The following is a 17,034-nucleotide window of genomic DNA, read 5'->3' as shown; positions in this document are numbered from 1 at the left end:
GTTAGTTTGTCCGAGTGAAGAAAGTCATAAAACGTAAGATTTTATACAAAAACGATGAAAAAAAAATAATAATATAGGAATCTTAACAAAACCCTGTTTATCAACAACTTTAAAATGTATAAATTTTACTTCTAAAAATCAAAGCTATAAACTTTTTAGCCATCAGCATCTCAATGTTACTTGTAATCCCGCTCGTATAAAAACACCAACAAATAAGTAAGAGAAGAAAATATTATCATCATCATCATCAACCCAACTACAGATACAACAATAAAATGTTGTCAACACGAACGGCTTATGTGGTCAATAAAATGTACAATCTTACCTTCTGTTTATGTTGTTTAATACCAAAAACAATAAACTATAGAGCGAAAAAACCAAAACCAGCAAAAATCCAACGAAATACATACATTTTAAGAATATTTACACATTTATCAGATACATTCACACACTCAAGCACACAGAATCTGATAAACGACAGTGAAAAAATTACTACCCATAATAAAATATACAATTTACTATTTAAATAAAAAAAAAATTAAATAAAATTACTATGGGTATGAATGCGGACAGATATTTTTATACCAAAACATAAAATAGAAACAACAAAAAAAACTACTCAAAATAAAAATGAAACTACAATCATTTGCAAGTGTAAACGAAATAAAAGACTTTTCGTTAAACTTTGAGGAATTTCCAGAAATATTAAATATTAAACCACCACTCATTGTGATCAAGTCTTGGCGCTAAAATCTTTATTTAAACCTTGGCAATGCGTTTAACTAAAATATTCCAGATAAAACTTGGTAATGACTTGCAAATACTGAATAACTTACTTTCACTGACAGCTAAATAGCGTCTGCATTACTCAGAACTAGTCTAATAATGTCTTAATTATTAGCTGATATAGTAGTACGCATTAGTCACGTTACATGTGAAAAGAGCACACATCACTTCTCTTTCCTGGACTTTCCAACACTTCTCTTGTTGGATAAATGTCCAAAACAGAACAGGTATCAATTTACCCATTCATAGACTATCACCATATATAAATATAACATAACATAAAAAGTCAGATTCCCCCCATGTTTTGTATTAGTTCCCTACCCCATAGGGTAGTGAAATCAATGTAATACCCCAGTAAGCAACAAAGTCCCAAGAATTCAAGCACTTGAATGTTTTGTTGGATTTTGACTTGAATGCAAATGCAATTATTAGGGGGCGGATTTTCATGCATTTATTATTGGAAAATATGCACCTAAATTATGGGTAAAAGAAAACCAAACAAAAAACAGAAACATAAATTAATTATGGATTGCGCAATGTCCTAAAAATACACAACAGTGTTCCCAGCTGTTAGGACTTTTTAAATTATACCAGAAATTAAATAATTAAAGTTTTAAAATTATAATTGTTCTTCTGAAAAAAACGATGGATATATTGATTATAAGATCTTGGTATGAATACTTGTTTAAAGCCATAATCTTTAGAACATCTATCTTGCGACTTGCCTTTTAAAATCGTCTCCTAATAACCCAGCAGATAAGCAAGTACTGAGTAAATGTATGTATGCTCCATGACTCCATTTGACACGCATTTGCTATTTGTAATGCATAGAGAAGTCAAATGGTTACTTTAAAGACAATTGTAACTTAAATGTATCTAAGTAATCTATAGTGTAGTCACTTTAAACGTTAATTGTGTAGTGCATTTGTCTCTAATTATGTTGCTTGTTATGTAACTAGTTGTCATCCTAAATGATATCTAAAATCAGGACAGTCTTCTAGAAATGCTGGGAATTGACTGTCAGGACCGGTAACTGTGTATCTGAAGTTACAAAATTTTTCGATAACGAAATCATTTATAAATCGAAATTGAAATGAAAACAAATATGAATGTATTCGATATATTTAATGAAATTTTGATACATAAAAAACTCTAAACTTTTTTGACGCAAAATGTTTTGAAATAATAATTTTCAATTGTTGATGGAGAAATGAAGAAGACTTAATGTCAGTTTCTATATGTTGAAAGATGATAACGTCGATAACATTTAATGGGAAACATTCAACAAAAAATGTTTCCCATTGACGACAAAAAATATTATAAATTTGGATAATATGCATATAAATATGCATTTTGAAGTTAAATATAACAAAATATGCAAAAATATGCCCTAACAAATCGATGCCATTTTACTACAAAATGTGTGATTCGGATAAATTATAATTATTAGTCAACATTGTATTTGGACGTTCGAGAAAAAACATGCATTTGCATATAAATCCGCCACCTAGTAATTATGTTTTAAACTTAAAAAATATTTGAAAAATTAAATATTTTTAAACAAAAAACATATGGCTTGAATTTATGTTTCCTTTTTACTGGAGAATGCTATTGAAATAAATTGTAATACAACTGTAATTCAATTACTTGACTATAATTCTAGGCTTTAGTTGCACTTGCTTTCAACTTGAATTCCAGTAAAAATGATTATTGGGACTTTATTGAACTCCCTATGTGTAATGAAAAATTCATGATATAAACATTTTAACACATTACTTTGTAATGGAAGTTTTTGGTGGGAGATTATAATTTTTGTAGTTACATAATTTACATATGAAAATCTTTATCAAACGATATTTGGAACATAAATCACATTGAATAGCTTAAAAAATTGGTTTTGGAAAATACTGCAGGTTCTTCTTTAAAGTGTCCAACGCATGTAATTACCTTCATTAGATTACTTCGATAACCACCCAACTCTTTCTATTTTAATTTTAACTGTTTAAAGTTCAACCTTGATTTTCTTTACCAATATGTGACACTTATGACTACGATTACAAGTAAATAACAATTTAAATTGTGTCTATTTAAAGTCTAACTACGTACATGTCACGTATTTTTAAAGGCACCAAATATATGAAATATAACAAACGGTCTTATTTTCTCTACAAATCTTACAGTAAAAGCCATCGTACAGACAAAAATTACCCTTTTTTCAATGCATACAAACATTTAGAACCATTTATGTACGTAGACATTGAAAAAATGGAGAAAAATTCGAATGAAAGTGACAGCGCGCAATCTCGTAACCGTCAAATATGTACATAAAATTCCTTCCTATAACTCAAACACGTTAAAAAAAATACCAACACACATATAGAGTACGACTATGTATACATATATATGTATGTTTACATTTATGTATGGAGTACAAAATGGGAGGATAACGAAAACAAAAACAACAAAAGGTTGGAAAATTCAAAAAAAAAAAAAAATTGAACGAATGAGGGTGTCAAGGCTGACTCTATGAATTTAATATGTTATATTCAATTTAAACATTTTATTATGTCTTTTTTTTACAAAAACAATTTCATGTATTCTAAGCCTAAATGCGTATAGACATTTAGTTAGACCAAAAATGTGGTTAACTTACAACTAAACGACACTCAACGGAATGACAACTCAAACACACACATCTATGAGGTTGCACATGCATATGGGCAATTCCATGTCATCGTACGTGACATTTGTACGCCTATAGAGTGGAATAGATTTTTCAAATATAAGAGTATCTGAAAAATAATTTGGTCTTTATGTTCCATTCAGAGGGTACTATACCTTAAAAAAAATAATTGAGGAGCCGCAGAACAAAAGGTACTTTTTCGCACATTTAAAATTTTTGGGAAAATGAGTGTTATTTATTTCACCCCCTTAAAAAACTGCATGAACCTGGAAATGGTAACAAGTTTCTTACTTATCAATAGATGCATTTAACTGCCATAAGTCACCACATTAAATGTTAAGGATGTTTGATATAAAACCATTTTAATATCGGAAAAAGAACCTTTTCTTAAAAAATTAAGAAAAAAAGTACGTTTTGTTAAAAACAAAATTAAAAAGTATGTTTTTTATGAGTTTTTTTTAACGATAATATTTTAAATGAATGTTTTTAATCCTGATCTAATATATAAACAAATTACACATTGAAATTAATTAATTTTTTTTTCGTTTTATACTAGTGTTCTATATTTTGTTAAGCCCAAGTTTTTTTAGAACCCATTTACTTAGTAAAAGAATTAAAAACATTTAGCTGACTTAATTGTTTCTAGAAGATTTCAACTCAAATATTATAAAAATACGAAAAAACCAATCTTTGATAAGATGCGAAAAAGTACCTTTTGCTCTGCGGCTCCTCAATTAGTTCTTTCGAAACAGATACAGGAGTTATGCTTTCTTTTAATTTCTGAAACTAAACCAAATATCCGTCAATATTTAAATAAAACCAATCTATGGATGATTTTATAATAAATAAAATTTATATTTATATCGTACGTGACATACCGTACATAACAGATGTACTAAATACATGTATACAAAAACTAAAAAAATAAATAGAAAATATACATATATTCGGTTTCAATAAGCCTTTTGTTAATAGCAAAATACTACATGCGTTTTCGCCGCAATTTTAGTCTAAAACATACCAATTAAATAAAAAAAAATTCAAACTTAAATATAGTCAGTTTAAAATATTAATTTTGCCCTTTAAATATTGTAGTAAGCTCTAAATACCTTCACATAGTACAATTTTAGTGTTTTCTCCTATTTAGATCGTCTTGAAAAAAAGTTTTAAGGATTTTAGTTTTTTCAGTCGTGGTTGTCATTCTCGTGGAATTGCCCATATGTATGTATGTGTGTGAATGAATGTATGTATGTCTGTTTGTTTAACGGACAAAAGTTTGAATAATATTTGCCACAATTCCATGTACTTAAATACAGTGCATGCATGTGTGTATGGCATTTTCAAATTTGACATACACACACACAAACAAACACACATGCGATCAAGTTTTTGACGGCTTCCATATTGTCCATATCTTCATACGTTAGTCGTTTATTTACATGATGTATTCTGACCATACATCCACAGTCAGTTTTTACGTGTTTATAAAAGTCAGACATCATGTACATATGTTGTTAAATACTATGTACGAGGATATTTGTGACAGGGAGATCAAAGTTGTTTCAGTTCTACATTATTTTAGACAATTCAAACTTAAATACATAGTATAATGGTAAAAAAATTGATAAGTTCTATAAAATATCATAGCCGATTTAAATGATTTATTTGAATAGTTAAACTGGATAAATCTGACATGGCAATACAATGACAACATTATACGTTTCAAATCAGATTCCAAATTTTGAACTGATCAATCAAAGACGGACGTGATTTTAAGTGTTTTTCTAAATCCTCGAAAATATTTTGGTAAAATTTGAATTTAAATTTTTTTGATTAAAAAAATATATCGGTTGGTGTTGGTCAAACATTGTTTTGATAAATTAACTGGGAGTGTAAAAGAAATGTATTAATGGACAGAACTCCTCCTGGGACTCATTAAGCAAATGTCTGGTGGGGTGGTTTCACCCGGTATTGTTCTATGAGGGCCGAAACCAACTCATCGTCCCGATCAGCAAATACGTAAAGTTTTTTGATTAAATCATTTAAATTCCTTTTGATCTCTTAAATATATATTATTTTTGTGTGGTTATATGAAATTAAAATGAATTACTTTTTTTAGTTTAATTAATTAAAGTATAAAGGCATCGCCGTTTTTGGTCACTGTAGAAATGATTAAAAAAAAGTCTAATAAAACCATATAGGCAAGCAAGCCTACATATCGACCGCGTTTATCCAAAATGGTTTATCTGCAGATTTTGTAAAAATGAGTTCTTGATGCCAAACTATTCCTATGGTATGAATTTCTGATCAAAATGTTCATTTTTTTGCGACTTATTCACATTTTTTGTTTGGTTTATCTACATACACACTTTTTTTTGAAGGCAAAATGGTTAATCTACAATGTATTTGAGAGATTTCGTATATTAAAAATTGTTAGAACGTAATTATTTTTAAATCAATTGAACTTTTCTAATGAATATTAATACGCTGATTTGAAATATGTTTTCAAAATGTTTCTATATTAACACAGTTTATTGGGAAGTTCGATAATTGGGATGGGAGTTTATTACTTTAGCCAAAAATATTATAAGTTAACATAGTCGGCCTATAGTAAGTAAATATATACATATGGCAACATTTTTGTCCTCAAATTTAATTTGTGAATATTTTAAATACAAATCGGTTGTGCTAAAAATCTTATCGCGTTTATTAAATTTAAATAGAGATTTTAAAGAAAAATGAAGAAGATGGTAGAAATATGTGCTATTCTATTTTACTTAATCCCAAAATTATTTAAAAGTGAAAGACGACAGCATTTAAACTTAAAATTGTTTTCAAACGAAAATTTTCTAAGTCAAAATGGTTTATCTACCGTAAAAATGCGAATAACGGGTTTTATTTTATAATTTGTATTTTAGGTAGAAGATCGATTTGTTAAATACTCACTAGTTAGGGAATTAAACAGTTTTTTGTTTCTCCTGAACAATCAGGGTTTTTGCAGATAAACCATTTTGGATAAACGCCGTCGATATGAGGAGCCGCAGAACATTTCAATTTGTTCATTTCAAATTTTTGGGAAATTGTGTTTTATTTATTTCGCCTCCTTAAAAAATTGCATGAACCTGGAAATGATAACAAGTTTCTTACTTATCAATAGATGCATTTAACATATGTTTGATATAAAACCTCTTTTATATCGGAATATTGCTAACTTGATTGTTTCTAGAAGATTTCAACCCAAAAATAGCAAAAAAAAACAATTTGTCAAAAAATGCGAAAAGGTACCTTTGGTTCTGCGGCTTCTCATATATGAGTATTTAAAATAAGAAACAATTTAATAATATCTTTTGTGGTTTTTAAAAGAGAGCGTATCCAAAAAAGCGGTGCATAGCCTCATCTACACTATTAAGGTCTCTGCTGGTTGGTTACGATAACACAATAAACTTTGCATACAGATTAGTATTATTTTAGGACATTTTTAGCTTGAAAGGCAATAACAACATTTTTAAACCATTGTGAAATATTAGGACATTATGACAATATGACATGATATGAGACTTTGTGAATTGACCAAATAACATAATACTTATATGATTGTTTCTCAAATATATTCATAGAGTTAGGTTTTTTTTTCGACAGCTTGACAGTTAGGTTTTCAACTCGAGACTTCCTTCCAGTTATTGTCTATACATATACTTTATAGCAGTTCTCTAAAAACAAATAAGCACTATTCTGAAAATTTTGGTAAAAACTATCATCGATATATTGATTTGTACAATTTACAGCAAAAAAAAGTTTACGTTTTTTAGTTGCATTGGTATAATTAGAATTTTTGTTTGCCATCGCTGATACGTACATACATACGTAAGTTGTGTAGCTGATAATTTTAGTTGTCGTGTTCATCTATGAATGTTTGTAGTAGTATATCACGTTCCCTTTTTATGGCCCCTTTTAGCTAAATATTTTACACCGACTACAATAGGAGTTACATACTTGTACGAATAGTTAAATGTATCTACATTTGTACTCTCTAGAGGTGTGTGTGAGTGTGTGTTTCTGGGAGAGTGTGTGCATTGCAGTTGATGTTGGTTTTTAGAAAAAAAGGTACCCATTTCAAATAATTTGTATTTATGTACCAGTATTACGAATTGCATATTTAGGGGTATTTTTCATTTCTTTGTATTCAGTTTTATTTTTTTTTATTTTTATTAATAATTTTGTGATAGTGACACTGGTAGTGGTTTTTGTGGTACATATTTGTAGATACTAAACTAGGAATATAAAAACAATTATATACATATACAAGGACGAGTTGAAATAAGTATCCATAGATATAAACTTATGTACGTGTGTTTGTTTAATGTCATAAATAATTTTGACATTTTTCACATGCTGTTCATAACACCGTAAACATTTTCAATGTTTTATGATCATCATCGTATGAATAAAAGAATATGGCACTCGAACCCATAGAACGTTCGAAATAAATACACATTAGGTATTTGTAGTTGTTGTAAGTACATATGTATGTATGCAGTTTGTTTCTTTGTACAAATTAAAGGTAGATACAATAAAAAAATGTGTAAATGAAGCATTCACATTCGAACAAACATACAAACATTCTTATTTGTGTAAATTCTAATTGAAAAGTCATTTGTTGTTGTAGCATTTGTGTTTGTTATTCCTATTCGTAATCACACAAACAAACAAACAAATATACTTGCAACATGATAACAAACAAATAATTTGTATTACATACATATTTAGTACATAGCTACAGTATGTATGTATATATTAGTCGACATAGTGTAATGTAAATGTAAATATGTCCATATATTACACACATATGTATGTTATTTATTCATACTTAGTAAACTGATATAGTAAGTACGTTGTAGCTTAATTATTGCTAATTTATTTACTACTTACATGTAAACGACTCTTTAATAATTCTATAACAATAAATTATATAGCTAAATATTAGGACAAAATCAATTAGAAGCAAGTCAGAGTGCAATACACATCCTAGCCGAATCCTATATACTAGGATTGTATATACCTTCTTCTAAGATATTCAAATTATTCTAATATTTCTCTTGATAGACTAAAACGAATAATTCGAATAAGAGATTTTATATTGTTAGAATAATTCTATCACATGTTTAATATTAATCGAATTATTCGAATAATTTAAATATTTTTTAAACAAGTAAAAAACGTTAAAGTTAACAATTCAAGTATTGATAATGTTAAAAAACATTCGATAACAAAGTCCACCATTAAATTTTCTTCAGAAATATTCTGATCAGATTTCCTCCCAAACAATCTACAAAACAATTGACTAGCAAAGACCGTAGTTTCCGTTTTGGAGCTATGCTTTAAAAAATTTGAGCTAGTTGGACATGATATTGAATTCAAGTACAATATAAACGTATTAAGAGCTTTTTTATCTCGTTCATTAATTCGGGTTTTAAATTGACTAACTAATTCTTTAGTAAATTAATTAATTTTTCACTTTTTCTAAATTATTTATAACAAATTGTTTTATACCCTCAACCCGAACGTGGCTAATTTGAAGTCAGACTGTGCATGATTGTCGCTTTTATAAATACGCAAAACGTTTATTAGAGTAACTTCGGGTATTGTGGACTATGCGTCTAATGTGGACCAGTGTCTTTTTTCAGAAACTATTGAAGGTATGATAAAACTGATTTGTCGTACATTTTACAATTTGTTTGAAACAACAATTACACATTTGCTTTCATGAGTTATTGATATGTTGACTTTTTATTCTTGTATTGAAATTAATGCGACAGCTCAACATTTTTTTCGGCTCAAGTAAGAAACAAAATTTGGTACAGTTACTTGGTAGAATTTAATGTTTGGTTGTTTTATATAGTTAAAGTGGAAACGTAGTTTTGCATATATTTGGTAAGAATTTAAGCACATTTAGATTATTAGGTAAAAATAACTTTTTACCACTGTAACCCAAGTTCGTGTAATGTGGACCACTTAAATTACTTGATTATGTACTACTGGTCCATATTACCCGACAATAACTATGTACTTTGTAAGCAATCTATCTAAGCCACGAACGCGACTTTTTAGTTTGTATTAATAAAAATATATTGAAATTAAATTTTTTAATCATTCATGATTAGCTGGTTCATGAATTTTATGTATTAAATACTAGTTCACATTAGCCTCATATAGTGGTCCATATTACCCTCCAATTTTTTTAATGCTGATTTTTGGGTTCCTTACAATATTTTCACATAAATTTTTTATCCTTTAACGGAAAAAATATTCAACTGCAAAAACCATTAGAGAATACATTAGCTAATTTATTGCTTCACAACTCTTTTAATATCCATATATATTGTGGCCAAAATTTAGAAAAAACAAAACGGTAGTCCACATTACCCGAAGTTACTCTACCATGTTAGACAAAGGTATCCAACGATGTTTAAAATCATATATAAGACGAACTCCATGTTTTTCTTACAACAAAATGTAAGTTTGCAATATTTTGTGTTTATCATTAGATTTATTAAATATTTTGCAACACTTACGTACGCGGTTAATAATATCACTTATATACATACATATATTTTAAGATCACGAACTTCTTCTATTTCAATGTAATCATTATAAATGTCATCCTCAATATCACTTTCGACGACCGTTTCAAAATCACATTCGCCATCACTTTCAACGCCACTTTAATCTAAGTTAATATTTTGATTATTAATTGCGATTCTGCTAATATTTTTGCTTCAAAATCAATTCTAAAATCATGTTTTTATTTTCAATTGTTGAAGTCCTAACTAAATTAAACATTTTGAAAGTCTTGTTTTTAGAAGAAAGAATAACTTCTTGCAGTAATATTAATATATTTATAGAAGGAGCTATCGGAACACTCATCTACAATGATCGAAAGTCCCTTTGTCTTTTGTTATTTGAGGAATTTCAGAAACAATACAATTTTTGTGAGTCATTATTACTTATTTAAATTTGGAATTATGAAGAATTTTAAGCAATTTAATAAATTTAAATATATATGAACATTTATTCCTTTTATTCGATTATTCTACATAAAATTGTTCGAATCATTCATTATTCGAAAATGGTAATTTTTTGTAAGAAATTATTCGATTAATCGAACGATCATTACTCGAATTAATACCCTACGATTTAGACCTTTTTGTTTGGAAAGAGAAAATGTAGACAAATAAATTAGGTATATATCAGGAGGTAAGCAATTGTGTCCACTTTTCATATGATTTCTATATACATGAATTCTTTATCCGCTCTAAAGTTTTGTTTTCGAAACATAGAGGTAAATCTAAAGTATTTGGTGAATATAGGATTTTTGGACAACAAACGATTTAAAAACTTTGGAACTTTCAACATATATCCTCTCACAGGAAACACAAAAACTCTGTATATAAAAACAATGTTAACTTTCACAAGCCGTTTAATTTAAACCTACATATATTTATTAATTAACATAATCTATATATAGATACATAATATTATGAATATTTACATATTATACGCAGATATGAACACACGAGTAGTTTTGATCGTAAATGTATTTAAAGTAGCAAGTAATATTTTGCATATTGACAAATATTATTTGGTTTTATTTTTAGCAAAATATTTAACTAAAGTAATTTATAACTTCATTTTAAATCATGGCTGCAGTGATAGTTAAATGAATATTATTGTAGTTTCATTTCAATAAATTTGTTGTCAGCTTCACAATTCTGTTGGGATTTTATTTTGAAATAATTTTTTTGTTTTTCACATTTTATTTTTTTACCTTTATCATATTTAATAAGAGATCACATTCTTATTGAAACAGTTGTTTCGTGTTTTTCATTTGTATTAATGGCTGTTTTATTTTTTTTAAATATTTTTTTTTGTTTAGGTTCTTAAAGTTAAGTTGTATTTAGTATTTTATTTAAGACAAACAAATGCTATTTAATTAGTCGGCAATTTTTCATTTTTTTGCCACTTAAAGTCACATTTTGTTTTTTGTAAATTTGAAAATAACAACACAAAAAAATGGTAATTTCTTCCTTTTGTTTTGTTTGAAAATCTTTTTAATCTTTTGCCGACTGTATTTGCATAATATTATTTATTTTTAATTGTTTATTTAGTTGTTATTGCCACTTATTTAATGCTGATTGGTTTTTTTATTTGTAAAAATATTTTAGATTTTAAAAGCCGACGGTATTTGCCACTTTGATAAGTATTTATTAAAGTTGTCACCAAGTAAATAGAACATTTATTAGTTTAAATTTGAGTTATTTACATACATATAAAAGTAGTTACAGCAAACAATTGTTTATTAAACTAATATGTATTTAAAATGAAAATTTAATTCTTTTAAATCATTTACTTGATACTTGAGTTTAGTACTCTATCATTAGGTTCTATAAGAAAGTCATTTGAAGTGATATTAGTGGGTTTCAATTGTATTCTCAGGGCTAAGTTTTGTGTCGTTGCAAAAGATGTGTTAACTTTTCAAATATGTACATTTTTACAAGTCTAATAAATTTCATTATAAAACAATATGGCATTTTAGTATTAAATTTAAATTAACAAAAAAAATAGTAAAAATTATATTGTATTATTTTGATTAAATGAAGATACATGAATGTTGTGTTAGTGGTAGAAACATGTTGCCAATGGCCATAAATTCAATTTTGCACCTTGCGCAACAATTTAATAGTTTTAGGAATTCTTTGTTTAATAGACGTTATTGCAACAATAAATATTATTGAAGTTCTGAACAATAAATATAAATTTACAGGCACAACATGTCTCAATTAAAAAAAATAAAAACAAACAAAAAACACTACAATAAAATACCATTGGTATCCCACAGATACATACATATATGTTATTCCTAAGATACTTTAGAATCAGTATAATTGCAAGATGTTGAATCAATTAACAGAATTTTCCTAGAATTGTTAAGCCAAATAATATTTGACACCCTCACTATTAAGTAAGTTCAATTTTAAGTATCAGAAATATAAAATTCAGAACAAAGAATTTTGTGTAAACACCACATATACGGCCCCTAAAACTAAATCAATTCGTAGCTAAAGCCATGAATTTGTGACATTATAAATCTGTACATACATATAAACGACAATGACTGTATGTTTTTTTGTTTATGGCTACTGTATTTATCTTCTTTATAGATTTTTATTCAAAGCCACTGTATTTGTATAGGACGCCGGAGACTGTTTTGGTAGACAATGAAATAAAGTTCTAAAAAATGTACAAATTCACCGTGAAAGAACAAAAAAATAAAAAATTAAGAAAATAAAAAACGACATCATCTTTTATTATTCATGGATGGTGTCTGACTGTCATCTTTGGTTACACACAAGATCAATTGATCGATGGATCGATGATTTTTATAAGACTACAAGTTGAGGCAGTGTTTTGTTTATAATCTTTGACTGTTTGTGCAAATTGAGAGATCCCATCAATAATGACTGGGCCACAACTTGTAGTACAAATAAAAATCTTCACATAAAAACAAGAAACAACAATAAATAACAAAAAACATTGACGCGACAACTGTCAAAAATATACTACATATATATGGATAGATAGATATGTATGCTTCTGAGGGACATGAGGTAGCAAGAGAAATGAATTGTAAAAGTTTAAGTTTTTTTTTATGATTTGTCATGAAGTGTTACAAAAGGTACAAAAAAATCTCTATCACAATTTCAAATCTTTATAAAAAAAATAATAATAAAGATATTTTAAATATAAAACTTTATGATCATCATATTGGTATGACAACTACTATTTATACACTCACGTAAATACCGTGAGAATGCCAATAGCAGCAAACTCTATAATTTTGTATCTTACATTCATTTTAAAAATATCTGTAAAAAAATTCAAAGTTTATAACGCTGGAAGCGTAAAATATACTATTAGAGGCTTCATATTTTATTTCTTGATTTTATAACGATATAAATGTTGCTATTTTTGTGTTTTATTCATAGAAAATTGCTAAATAATTTTAAATTTTAATTAAATAAAATTTAAATGCAACAAATTATACAGAGTTAATTGTAAAACTACATAGAGGTCTCCATTACCAGCATTTAAAACGCGAAACTTGTGATAAATATACAAAACTATTTATTTTAGTTCTAATGGGTGCTAAAATTTTAACATTTCACTTTATTATTAAACACATTTTTTATTGGTTGATTATTTGACAGTTGCCAATACAACTTCAATTTCTTATTATTTAATGGCAAGACCCATATGATTGCCCACTGAAGAGAAATACATGTTTCTAATTTGTGTAAACAAATTAATTTTTACATTTATTTATTCATTGTACATATTTGTTTATAGATTATGGTCATTAGAATGACGATTTTTTCTATATTTAAATTCAGAATCTTTACCGCCAAATGAAATATTGCGTCCAGCATTGTTGCACATTCGTATTTAATTTATAACCAATAGAATATTGTAAAGAATTAAAATAAAACAAATAAAACCGAAAAAAAACAATTATTTACATATATTTGTATTATATAAATACATATGTACTTATGTAGATATACATACATATGTACATACATTTTTTTCTATAATTTTGTTAATTTCTATTATATTTGTCCTGCGACAATATTGATTTTAAAATAACAGTTCGATATTTATCTTAAAATATAAAGGGTCTTCCAATAGGGGCTTCCGTCCATGGGACGGATAGCGTGCAACAGCACTTGCAAATGAAACAAATTGATGTTCTGTTCAGACAACGTTCCACACTCTTTGCCCATTGTAGGTCGCCATAATCGTCCTACCGAGACAACAGCTATGTTCAAGTTAATTATTCATAAATCTCTAAAATTTTGTAGTGTTTTTTAAATAAAAATCAGAATTACTCATTTTAAAGATTTTGTTGCACCTTGAGTCAATTTGTAATTGAAGTTTTAAAAATTTTTCCAAACTACTTCGGAATAAGAGCTGACACTTAAGTGCTTTTCAGAAGTTTTTTTTAGAATTCCGAATGCTATTTAGTTGGACGGATGACGGAGCAATTAAAAAATATAATACCACTTTTAAAATCTACAAATCTTCTCTATAGGTCTCTTGAAAACTTCTGGAATTTGCATTACACGATCAAAGAAATCTATGGATTTTTGTAAAAAAAAAATATCACAAATCTTAAAATATACTTTCAATGCCACCAAGTATTTTTACAGATGCTTTCTAGATCCTTTATCATGTCTAGTAATATTCGTAAACGGGCAGCATTAATATTCATTTAAAATTTTCAAAATACTTTTCTTATTTCTTATCAATATTAAACACGACGTTTCTGACAGTAGCAACAAATGTAAAAGATGAAACGGTACCAATTTCACTTGTGTGTAAACAAAGTTATAAACTGAAACGTAAACACCTGCACGTTTCGCTTTCTTTAGTTAATAGAACTAGTTCAAATCATTTCGCTCACTTAGCTCAATTTTTAAACTAAAATACGCACTAAAATTACCGAAAAGTTTGTATAAACATACATTTTTAACTGAATAATAAACTAAATATTCTTCTGATATAAACGAATGTAACTATTAAATTTAATTCGAGTTACATATTTTATATTTTAAACCACATATGCACAAACAGTTTATACATAATTGGTTTTATAAACCTTTGATAAATTTATAAACTGTTTATGCAGATGGGGGTAAAATTAGATATTTTTTTTTAAATGTTTAAACCAGTGCGAGCCAATTAACAGCGTACATTCCAAATTTGAAATCGAATGATTTCATTAATCCCTCAGACCAAACATCAATTGCATGAAGTGGTAGTTCACATAGGTCACTTCGAGGTTCACATAGGTCACTTCCGGGTAAAATTAGATAATTTTTTTTAAATTTTTAAACCAGTGCGAGCCAAACATCAATTGCAGGAAGTGGTAGTTCACACAGGTCACTTCAAATTCTGCTCTTTTTGAATTTGGAGCGACCTAGTGGAAGTTGAGCTACCCAGTTCATATTTGAACTGTGAACTATAAAGTACAAGTCTAGTGAGCACTCCTTATGTGAGAATTTATAAGTGAATTCTGTACAATTTCAAATTATTTTTTATGCACATTTTGATATGATAAATAAAGTGTTACGGTTGAATGTTGTTTTTTTTTCAAGTCAAATAAAAAATGGCTCATCGGATTAAATAAAATGATCAAATTAACCACACAAAATTATAATAATGTCATAAATATGTTGCTAAATACCTGGGATTCATTTAAACCCACTCATGAATAAAATAAAATTATTAAAATTTATAATTCCCTCATTCATACACACAACAATCATACAGATTACATTAAGGATGTACCGTTTGGTAAATATATTTCTGAATCATGAACGAAATTTGTGCATTTATTCATTTTTTAATTTGTTTATTTAAATTAAGTGAATTTGAAGAAGGAATATTTAAATAAATTTCATATGTTTAAGTGATTTTATATTGATCTGTGGAATTGTGAAATAAAATGCACCTAACCTCACAAAGTAACCAAATTACTCCTATTTATTTTTTTGTTTAAAAACTTAAAATAAATATCTTTTACTTATAATCAAAAAGTTATCGCCATTAAATGTTGATGCCGCCATAAATTTCTATCCCGCTTTTTGATAAAGGCTGTGTAATAATGTATTTTGGGAAATTTTTAAAAAATATCGCTCTCAATAATAAATCTTAGTTATAATCAAAAAATTTACTTGTAAAATTCATATTGTAGTACATCACAATTTAGGCTTAACAAAACAACAGTTTAAGGTATTCTGTAAAATTTTTGTCCATAGGTTCATATACTTATCTAACACTAACTAATACATTTTATGGACAATTATGTTCAGATTTTAACAATATGACTGCCATTGACATTTTCCAAATTGTCACTTTTTCAGTTGTCTTAAATTGCTTAAACTGAAACGTATTCAGAATTAATTCTCATACTCACTAAGTTCGTGAAAAAGTAGTTAAAAATCAATTTGTCCATTAATTTGTAACAGAAATTCCACATAAATTATGTAAATTTAAACCAATTAAGTTAAGCTTAAATTGAATTTCAAACTTAGTCCATTTCATTGTACAGCAATAGTTCAGAATATATTCTATTGAAATTAACAAATAATAATAAAAAAAACTCAAACTTTTATTTAAATTTTCTCCTACATCCATTTCATTAGCTCTGAGCAATAATCGGTTTTTGCATTTCAATACATTTCTCAAATATTTCGAAACTTCTTTTGATCTTGTGCTATTGTCATTTAATTTTATATATTTTTTTTATAACTTTTCAAAACAAAAATAAAGTTTGAAAAATTATAATTAAAAAATATCAAAAAATAAAAAAAAATAAATAAATAAATTTGGCCAATATCAAACAGAAGCCGGACCGACTAAAATTTCCAATTCGAAAATAAAAAACAAAAGAGATTTATAGTTTTGAGGTAAAATGTGAATTTAAAAATTTATTTATTTATTAAAAA

The 17,034-nt window shown here is 27.3% G+C and overlaps 1 protein-coding gene across 2 annotated transcripts in view; it reads left to right on the top strand.

Moving 5' to 3' along the window:
* The window catches only part of Awh (Arrowhead), a 48,847-nt gene that overhangs the window by 23,740 nt on the left and 8,073 nt on the right, over nt 1-17,034 (top strand). The gene's annotated exons all lie outside the window — the stretch shown is intronic.

The sequence above is a fragment of the Calliphora vicina genome, chromosome 3 (genome assembly GCF_958450345.1).
Source record: "Calliphora vicina chromosome 3, idCalVici1.1, whole genome shotgun sequence".
NCBI lineage: Eukaryota > Metazoa > Arthropoda > Insecta > Diptera > Calliphoridae > Calliphora > Calliphora vicina.
Note: the sequence above shows the minus strand (reverse complement) of the source record. Positions and strands in the feature narration are given on the sequence as shown.